Consider the following 10,250-nt stretch of genomic DNA (forward strand, 5'->3'; position numbering starts at 1 on the left):
TGTTAATATTTGTTTTTGAACCTCTCTGTCCACTCCATGTGCACCTGACTGTGACTGCTGTAATTCCTTCCACTGGCAGTAGCAAGTTTTCTGTTCTATAGTCTTTTCATATTCAGGAAGTTTATTATATAGCTTTTGCCATTTTTTCACATTTGGGGAATACCCTTCACTTTTTGCCAGCATACTGTGTTCTTTTTGTCTCCCTTCAGAAAGTAACCGACATGGAAAACAATACAACGTTTGATTGGTAGGACTCCAGGCAAGCGAGTCTCTTGGTAGCTGTTCTCCACTGGAAGTCTTACATTTGAGAAGAAATTCAGAAAACTTATGCCCACCAACATCTTTTGGAATTGACTTTGCTAGCTTCCACATTTCTTCAAAAGTCAGGACACCAGATAGAACAATTTTTTGATGGACAGAATCTGTTATCATTTTAGGCCACAAGCCTGGGTCTTTGAAAAAAGCATGAATCAGATAGTGTAGTACTACTCTCTCCTGTTTTTTGTAAGCCTTCTTCTGAATGTAGTGGTGCTAATGGTGATATTACCCGACTATCTTTTGAAAGCATTAGATTGGAGTCACATGATGCATCTGGCAGCTTTTCATCACCATCAGTTGCCACAGATACAGCCTCTATATTAAAATCATTTCCATCTTGCTTTTGTTCATCTACTTCACTGGTTAGTGTATTGCCTGAGCCAGACTGCAAAAAAGGCCTTCTCTGTTTCGAAAAAATGGAGGATTGATTAGTGTCCTTTAGCTTCTTTTAGTTCCCTTTGTTTTACCTCCTTAGGGTTGTGGCTGCCTGACTTGCATTTATAGCCAGACATGTTGTGTGTGTGTGAGAGAGAGAGAGAGAAAGCAATGTCCTTTCCTTGCAGGCACTAACCCTAACCCTGTTTCACTTCTACTCTGTGCAAGGTTTAGACCACCAGGCCTAACTCATTACTCACTTTTGGGCCTGTAAATCCTACCAGCAACACTGTGGCTTCCACTGTCCCTGGGATCAATGTCCCTTGTTATATGGTGCTTTTTCCCTCCCTTCTCCACCTATATGCACAATGGATTCTGGGACTTGTCATTTTTGAGAAAGCATGTCACATAGGGAAACATAAATCCCTGTCTCTCAAATGACAAGTCCTAGCATTAACTGCACAAGCACACTCTGTCTGTCCCATGGAAGGGTCCTGGGCTGGCCAGAAACTCACGGTTCTCAATGTTACTTGTTCTGCTTCTAATTGGTTCCAGCAAATCTCACAGTGGAGACCCCATATAGGTAGAACATAACTTTCCATACATATTCTCAAGCATGACCTACAATTTAGCCTTCATTTTTCCCCTCATAGTAATAGGGTTGCAGTCTGGGCTGGGGCCCGCTGGATCTGCAGGCCCTGGTAACATGGACCCTCCTCCTCTTAACGCCTGCCCCCGCCCACAGCCTGAAAAGGTTGGCAACCCCTGCCCTAAGTAATTGCGGACTTCCTGTTCCATGTGCTCAGCCAGTGCTAATCACAAGTCTTTCTTCAATAGAGCTGGATTGGAAAGTATTTTTCCATTCCAGAAAGTTTTGTAAGATATTAGAAAATTTTACTATATTACATAGGAATGAAAACATCTCAACATTTTGAAGAAAAAACAAAACAGACGCCAACAAAGAGTCTAGTGAGGAGGGCACCCATTACCCATGTGGAAGTCCTAGCTGGAGTCCCTGTTCTGCCTGGATCAGGGACTTGAATATGGACCTCCTTTATACTGGATGTTTGCCCTAGTCACTGAACTAATGACTCAGTTTCTTTTGCTTTCTCTGCATCAGTTATTTTTTACTTTATACAAAATGGAAAAGGCCTAATGGGAAATACTATGAAAATCCCATCCTAAAATAGTCTGATGGTTAGGTATGTCCTGCCTACCTATCACATGGAAGACCCATGCTGAAGTCCCTGTCCTGAATGAAGAACAGCTAGGATTCAAAACTGGGTCTCTCTCATTCTAGGTGTGACCCAATTACTGCAATATGGACTGTTCTTTGGCAGGCTTCTCTCATTTAGACTAGAAACTGTTCTGGACCCCAGAAACATCACCTACCTAAAGCATCAAAACTGATTTATATTTCCAAGAGAAGCTGCAGTTCTGACAAAGAAAATGTTTAATGAAAAATTCCTGTCTAACTCTATTAATCACAACTGGAACATGGATTCCATCTATAGAACAAGGGACATTTTTCAATGGCTCCAATATATTTTTGGTACTTTTATTATCTAGCTGATAGATTTTCTGCCTTTTATTCTCTGGAACCACAGCTTAAGTTGACATTCTAGAGTAAATAAGTTGTTGATTACTTCCATTTATTACTAAAATGACACTAGTCAATATTACAAAAACAAGCTCTTCATCAGACAAGAAGTAGTGTGTTAAGCAGTTTCTGTTTTGGCTTCATGATTTTCTGACCATCTCAATACATATTCAATAACTGGATCTCAGTCATTTTCTGATTCACTGAAACACAGATGTTGAAGATGAAAAGAAAGGGTCAGTGTAGTGGTATGAAAAATTTAAAGTCACTATGTATTTGCATTATAGACAGGATACTCATAGTTAATGAGGAAACATTAATAGGGAACAGAGATTATACCTGATTAAGCTTCTTGGTGAAAACTGCAGTGATGAGAAACCCATACAAACACTGAATTAAATAATCAAGACTATCAACAGTGCATTGTTACATGCTGCATTGTTATTATTATTGTTGTTACTTATTATTTGTATTTCTCTAGTGCTCAGCAGGACAAAGTTGAACATAAAGTACGTTCAACTCCAGGCATCCAAAAATCATAATCCCCCCCCCCCCCAAGTAAGTGATTTGAAAAAGATTATATGTTACTTGTTTACCTTCTAGTTTTGAGACTTTAGGACCCACATTTTCAAGTCTCCCTCAGCACTCATGAGGGCTGAAAATAAGTATCTTTTAAAAAAAAAAATAACAGAAAAAGCTCATATTCAACTCAACAGGAGCTAAGGCTGTAAAAATGAAATGCACTAAATTTCAAAAAAACTCGTACTAAATTAATCATAGCTGGCAATACTGTTGGAGCACCTTTCTGTTCTGAAGCACCAAATGATTAGAGAAAGGGATATAACTTACTGGAACAGTAAATTATTTATGGATCTACATTACAAAAAAAAAATCCTATGTAAAAAGAACATAGGAGCTGCTGACAGACATAGGGAAAAAAAACTTTATCAGAAGACGCAGCGCATTAGTTTGACCTGGCTCTGCAGTGTCCACATAGATTGCACACCTCAGCAGGGCTTTTTGGTGCTTTTATCTAATAGCTGATTAAATCAGCTACAAATATTAAATCAGCTACAGCTATTAGATAAAAGTACCAAAGAAGCCCCAGTGGAGCACCTGATCTATACAGACATTTGGTGAGCCAGCTCAAACTAATGTGATGCCTCTTCTGAACATGCACTGGGTTCAGCATGGGGGTGTGCTGTGTTTAAAGTAAAACACTGTTTTGGTTTTTTGGGAGGGGGTTTATATGTGTGAGCAGATTAAGATTTCAGAGTCAAGTATTCAAATCTTAGGACATGTTTTGTAAGGCAGCGTGCTCTATGAGGACAGAATTTTCAGAGATTTTAGCTGCAGAGCTCTAGCGAGTACATGCATAAAATTGTGAAAACCAGGCTTATAACTTAATTAGAGTGGATATTTATGAGACCAACAAAAGGCACCTCCTTGACTGATAGCCCACTCCATGTTAAATTACTATTCATTTCTCCAAAGCATCCTCCCTTCCTTTCCACATTCTTGTGACAAGGTATTGAGCAGAATTTGTTGGGTTCTCACCAGGCTGTGCCACAGGCATATTTGTTAGAACTTAACAGGGCCACACCATGAGCATTTCTGCTATAGCCTTGAACTTGCAGCCTGCCAACCATGCACCTTAGTGCCCATGCCACCCTAGCCCCCTCTCCAAGGCATGAGGACACTACAGCTTTTCAGTGGAATGGCTGCAAAGGTCATTTTTTAAAACCTGACAGAACAATGATTTTTTTTTAAACCTCATTGTCTGCACTGTTTTGGCAGAAGCTTTTGAAAAAAAAATCAAGCCCAAGGCAGACATCTGGTGGAAATTTTCAACCAAGCTGTTAGTCAGAGAAGCTAAAACCAATGTGTTATTACAATGGCAAATATCAGGGAAACTTAATCATAGAGCCACAGAAAAAATATGGTTGGAAAGGACTTTAAGAAATCCAGCTAGATGTCCAAGATTGAGCAAAATCCAACCCATCAACTGACTGTTTCCAGCCTGTGGCAGCCTCTGCAGCATTCTGCATAGGGCCAAGCCCTACCCACTCCTGCTCGTGGCAGCCTGTGCCACACTTCCATCTACAATTGACAACTACCCTGGTCCCAGCACCAGCCAGCATGCACAGCTTCTTGGCGAGCCTGCTCCTGCTGCTGCCCAGGTACATCTCAGCTCCCCCCACTTCCAGCAGCTCCTTCTCCTGCCCCTGTTGTGCTGCTCCAGGTTGTGGGGAAGCTGCAGCCAGACGGCTCCTTCCTCAGTGCATGGGTCTCCAGCTCCTGGCTACCTTCCACCCACTCTGCCCACCTGGTATGATGAGCAGCCTGTGGCCTGGGCCAGGGCTGGGGCAGTCAACAGGCATGGCGTAGGTGCAGGCAGGAGCATGGCACAGGCAGATCCAGGCAGGGCTCAGCCCCATGCACAGCACTGCAGGGGCAGCCATGGGCTGAATTGGGGGAAGGGCGGATGGGACTGCACCTACACCATACCGCATGGGAGACCTCTTCTGCATCCACCGTCTGCCTTCCCTCTGTACCTTTTCCTAACCCCAGCCAACTCCTGGGACCTAGCATGTGGGCAGCCCCCCACCCTGCAATGCACCCACACCCACCCCTCACACACCTCCTATACAAACACCCACACACCAAGCCCCCTGTAGCAGGGCACTATGGTGCCTGCTACTGAGAAAGCGGGGAAGACTCCTCAGGTGCCGGTTGCTGAGGCAACTAGAGGGGGCTAATGATCCGCACCTGCCTGGCCAGCTGACAAGAAGGGGCAGGGCCTGGCTCCTATATAAACCATAGGCAGGAGGCCAGATGGCAGTTATCTGCCAGCAGCCAGAGAGGAAGGAGCTTCCTGAGCAATGATGTGAGACCCGCAGGTACAGCCCAAGCCGGGTAAAGGATGATGACCATAAGGTGGGCAGCTTTAAGTTGTGTTATAGCCTTGGGGCTTGTGTTTTGTTATGTTGTTTATTACTGGAGGTTTGGGTGAGGCTATCAGGGGATGGAGGAGGCCTCATAGGGGACTCACACTAGTGCGGGGACCCAGCGCTGGTGAGAGCTCAGTATTCGGGGTGTATAGACCCCAGCCCCAGAGAGAGGCAGCTGAGAAGCCCCAGAGATGGGGGCATTGTGGAGAAGCCCAAGAGCGGGCGTGATGAGCCCCGGAGGAGGGGGCGGCTGAGAAGCCTCAGAGAAGGGGGGGTTGTGGAGACACCCAGTGTGGGTGTGGTGAGCCCCAGAGGAGGGGGCAGCAGTGTGGTGAGCCCTGAGCGGGGGCGGCATGGTAGAAGAGCCCCGAGAGAAGGGCGGCATTACAGAGAGGGCCCGAGAGAAAGGCGGCATTACAGAGAGGGCTCTGAGAGACTGAAAAACATCTATTCTATCTGCGAGGCTTGGGGCATGGTATTGGGGTGGTAGGAGCCACGCATAGCTCATGAGGCTTAGGTACGGGGTCAGAACCTTATAGGAGAGACCCCCAGCATACACAATAGGATCGGTAGTCTCCTGCTCGCATACTAATAACATCAAGACATGGTAGGAGAGATTGGAGAAGGACAGCAGAGGTCCAAGAGGGTTCCAAGGGTGCCCCGCATAAGGCGCAGGTGATCCAGAAAGTGGCGCTGGGGGGGCAACCTGTCACACCCCCATACACAATATAGAAGAGTAAGACTTTATTTTGAACTGTTATGCAAATCTCTTCCTCTATATATGCTACTCAAAAACTTTAAATCAGTTCAAAAATATTTTTTGAAATAAAATTAAAATAGGTTATAGTAGATGTTCTATTTTTAGTATACACTTTGTTTTTTATCTATTCTGAAATATTTTGTGTGTGCAGCCCTTGCAGCTCACCAAAACGCATTATGTGGCTTTACTGTTGAATTCATTGCCCACCCCTTATCTAGTCTAAGTCTTTGCTCAGGGCAGGATTATTTGTGACTACCCATTTCAACCAAGTGTCTATCTAACCTGCTCTTAAAAATTTCCAAGATTAAAGATTCCACAACCTCCACTGCGCATGCTGGCAATAAGATATGGGTATTAGCAGGTGTCATATTTGAAGCGTTTCACACATCATTGAAGGGCTTCAAATAGCAAGGCAGACAAATGTACATGCCCCTTAATGCTCAAAAAATGGCTGAAGCACTCCAAAAGTGACCCTGCTGGAATGAAGTACTATTTAAAAGTAGCTCAAAATGAAGTGATTCTTTTTCTGTATGGGTAGTTCTATGCAGTGTGATAGGAGACCCTGGGGTCTCCAGGATCCTACAATGCTCCACTGTTCCCACTCCCCTCCATGGAAGGAGGTAGGGGAGAGTGGGTCAGATAGTCAGTGAGCTCTGTCCTATGCACACTGCTTTCACTCCTGCAGAGCACCTCTTGCTGGAGCCAGAAGACCTCAGAACTGGGAAAATGGAGCTGTCCTCCCACACAGAACCTAGGAGACCGGAAACCCTGCCCACCCCACTGAAGTCAGAAGACCAAGGACCCTGTACCTAGGCCTACTAAAACCTCAAGACACCATGCCCAGCTCTACTAAAGCTAGGAGACTCCAAGCCCCCCCTCCACCAGAACTAGGAGACGGGGAAACCCTGCCCAGCTGTAATATTAACAGTCAGTCTTTACTTCAAAACTTGTTCAAGTACTGTGCTTATGGACATAAAGATTCCTCCTTTTAATCTACATTAAATTCCACATTCTTATCCAACTCCCAGGCCTGTGTTCTTTAAACAACTAAACCATCTATCTTTCTCCCCAAAACTGAATAAATGGGGAGATAAGACCCTGTCACCCTTTACGTTCATGCAATAATCCTGTGAATACTTGTTTCATTACATATTAGTTAGATTTTGTTTTCATTGGCTCTTCATGGCCTTGGCAGTGTGTTTGTATCTAAATCCCAGTAAAATTGCTTTCCTTTACTATCACCACAGGAAAAATGGAGAGCAAAGTGTTTTTATATATATATATATATATATATATATATATATATATATATATATATATATATATATATATAATTTTTTTTTTTTTTTAAGCAGTGTGTTTCAGTGCTGATAAGCTGAGATGCAGTAACTATGATAAAAATAGAAATACAAGAAATGATGTTTTTAGCTCAAGCATTTTTGAAAAAAAAATCATAAGCTTCAGGGCAAGATCTATAAAAATAGTTTCATAGTAATTGAAGAACTTGAAAATACAACACCTCTTTTTTTTCTAGAAATGATGTGCAGTCTTCAGTTACAGCAAGTTAAACAGAGTTACTGTTGTCTACAGCTGATATTTGTAGCTAAAATAAGGTCTAATCTATACAAGTTAGGTTTACTTAATTTGTGATACACATCAACATAGCAGATAACACGGTTACTATTGTAGGTGACAGACATGACTATCTTGTAAATGATACAATCGTAATGCGAGAGAACGGAAGTTACAATTTTAAGACCTGTAAAAGTACATTCTTTTGTAACTTGCTATAGCAGTGTCTAAATAACATACTATGTGCATGAATAACTAGTGTGAAATATTATAACCTAAGAGCAGAAATTATTACATTTTACATCTAAGGTTGTTAAGATTGTATGTTTAAATAATTGGAAAGCTCCTCTATATCCCATAACTTATCAGGCTCTAGCTAAACTATCTAAATAAGGACCATGCTGAAATAAGCTACAGGAATTGTATATCCAGTAGTTCTTGATCAGAAAAACTGAATTTATAGACTTTTCATGTACAGCCACTGCTGAATGGAAAGTGTCAGTGACTACTTGATTATCTCAAAAGGACCTCAGAGCTTGCTGGGCATGAAATATTGGGCCCCACTAAATAAAAGGTATCAGAATATTCAGCGCAGTTTATAAAGCACGACAACTCTATTACGTAGACTTGATCAAGAATCATTGATGAGAAAACCCAGAAAAGAAATGAACAGAATGGAAAAATACAACCTAGGGATATCACTAGCTATCAGAAACATATGTGACCAGTCTTTGTGCAGTGTCAGAGGAGACAAAATGCATGAAACACATATTACTAGATTATGCTGCAGATGGTTCAAATAGTGAAATCTTTAGGCTCTGGTAAAATTTCCATTTCAAGTCAATGAGAGTTTTGCCCAATAAAGGAACTGGATATGAGAAGAACAGCTTAACTACTGCAATGTGCTTCTTTACATCTTACTAGTAACTGGACCAATTCTAACTTTAGGTCTCTACCCTTCACTGGAAGAAAGGTACCAGGGGTTCAAAGTGGGCATGAATTAATTATACTTACCTTAAGGTCCCTCTAAGCTGCCAGACTTGGAGAAAACACTATAGGGTAAATGGCAGTCTGCCCCACCATGTAAACTTCAGAAGATCTTTAAACAGATTAATCCCCACATAGGTCTGAGGTTGAGATCAAATTCTGTGTTAAAGTGCAAGATTCAGCAAAATGCAAGCAAACAACAATGACAACACACAACTGTAGTCCAGCGTTGGAATGACCCACAGAAAAATCCAGTAACACAGGAATGCAATGACTTCTTCCTTGCAATTTAGAATGATTCTTCTGGACTCTTAAGACCCACACCATACTATTGGAGACATGAGTCTACTGAACACAAATGTATAAGGCTTGGATTTAGCTTTGCTTCCCTGAATGGATAAATATATTTTGCTGAACAGTTTATTTAACCCTACTTCAAGCCCAAATTGTTATAGGTACCATACCTGTAAAGCAATGCCCCAAAGTCAGCAGTAATTAAAGTAGTAATTCATTTATAGACTACTACACGCTTCCCTCACTTTAATACTAAACACCTGTCACAGCAAAATGTTAGCAACTGGATTCATTTAGTACTTTATTGCCTGATTGTACTTGCAAGCTCAAAAATCTAAAAGGTGAAGAAAAATGTTGCTGATTATTGATCATTAGTATTAGTTTGATCAACTAATTAGCAAGATCATGCTGTAACATTTTTTGTTAAGACTATCATTCAGTAATGAAGAAAGTGAAGGAATATGGGGAGTTTTGCAGAGCTCCAAAAATAAAGGTTTATTTTTAGCTGAAAACTTTGACTTCTCAGAAGTCGGTTCTTGCTTCAAACATCTGAATGCCTCTTCTCTGTAGGTGAGGCTGGTGACACACAGATGGAACTCATTATCTGCAGTGCCACATGCTGCTCAAAAGGAAGTTTAATGAGAGTAAGAAAAGTGGCTCAGACTTTTACCATTGTCTTCCATCACCAATCATCAAGACAGCTTCAGGAGGTGTGACAGTTAGCACCGTTTCTGCAAATGGATTTGCATACAGGGATTGCACAGCAGTTCCCCCAAAAAGCTAAGCTATCAAAGCAGGCTTGCCTGTCACATATGGTAGATAGCCAAACATTCCAATAGCATTAGCACACACTGAGATAAATGTAACTTTAAAACCTAAGGCCTCCAATCTTCTTAAGAATAATCTGTTAATAAGAATTTAAAGCTTATTTAGATGATGTGGTCATCTGAATATGGATTAAGTACCTGCAAATAATTCCAAAGTATTCAGTTTAAAGGAAACAGTAAAAGGATTTTCTTACAAGTGAACAAAAGCATTTTAAACAAAACTAGCTTTAAATATAATATCGGTTCCTATATTCAATTTAAGAAAAAACTGCTCATTTAAAGAGAGACTACTTTTATTGATCTGAGGTATTGCCAGTTTGGCTGTTCAACTCTACCTTTAGCCTTGAACTGCAATGCATCCACCTTTCTAATATGGAGATCCTAGCTTAAGTAGCTAACATGAGAAACCATTATGTTTTAAACAGTGACAAGTTAGGAAAGGGTACAAACCCTTTAAACTCTGGAGGAGTTTTGGACTGTGTGGTTTGCCAACAGCCAGTTTGGTTACTGCACCAAGTTCACTCTGAAGGCATGACTGGATGTTCTGGTTCGAGGAACTAAATCCT

General features: G+C 41.7%; 1 long non-coding RNA gene across 1 annotated transcript; it reads left to right on the forward strand.

Moving 5' to 3' along the window:
* Window positions 1-5,144: 5,144 nt before the first annotated feature.
* On the forward strand, window positions 5,145-7,025 carry LOC109285957 (uncharacterized). The gene is made up of 2 exons (XR_002093862.2): window positions 5,145-5,230; window positions 6,690-7,025. It is a non-coding gene; the product is annotated as an uncharacterized LOC109285957 (long non-coding RNA).
* The last annotated feature ends 3,225 nt before the right edge of the window (window positions 7,026-10,250 follow it).

This window comes from Alligator mississippiensis, chromosome 3, assembly GCF_030867095.1.
Source record: "Alligator mississippiensis isolate rAllMis1 chromosome 3, rAllMis1, whole genome shotgun sequence".
Lineage (NCBI taxonomy): Eukaryota > Metazoa > Chordata > Crocodylia > Alligatoridae > Alligator > Alligator mississippiensis.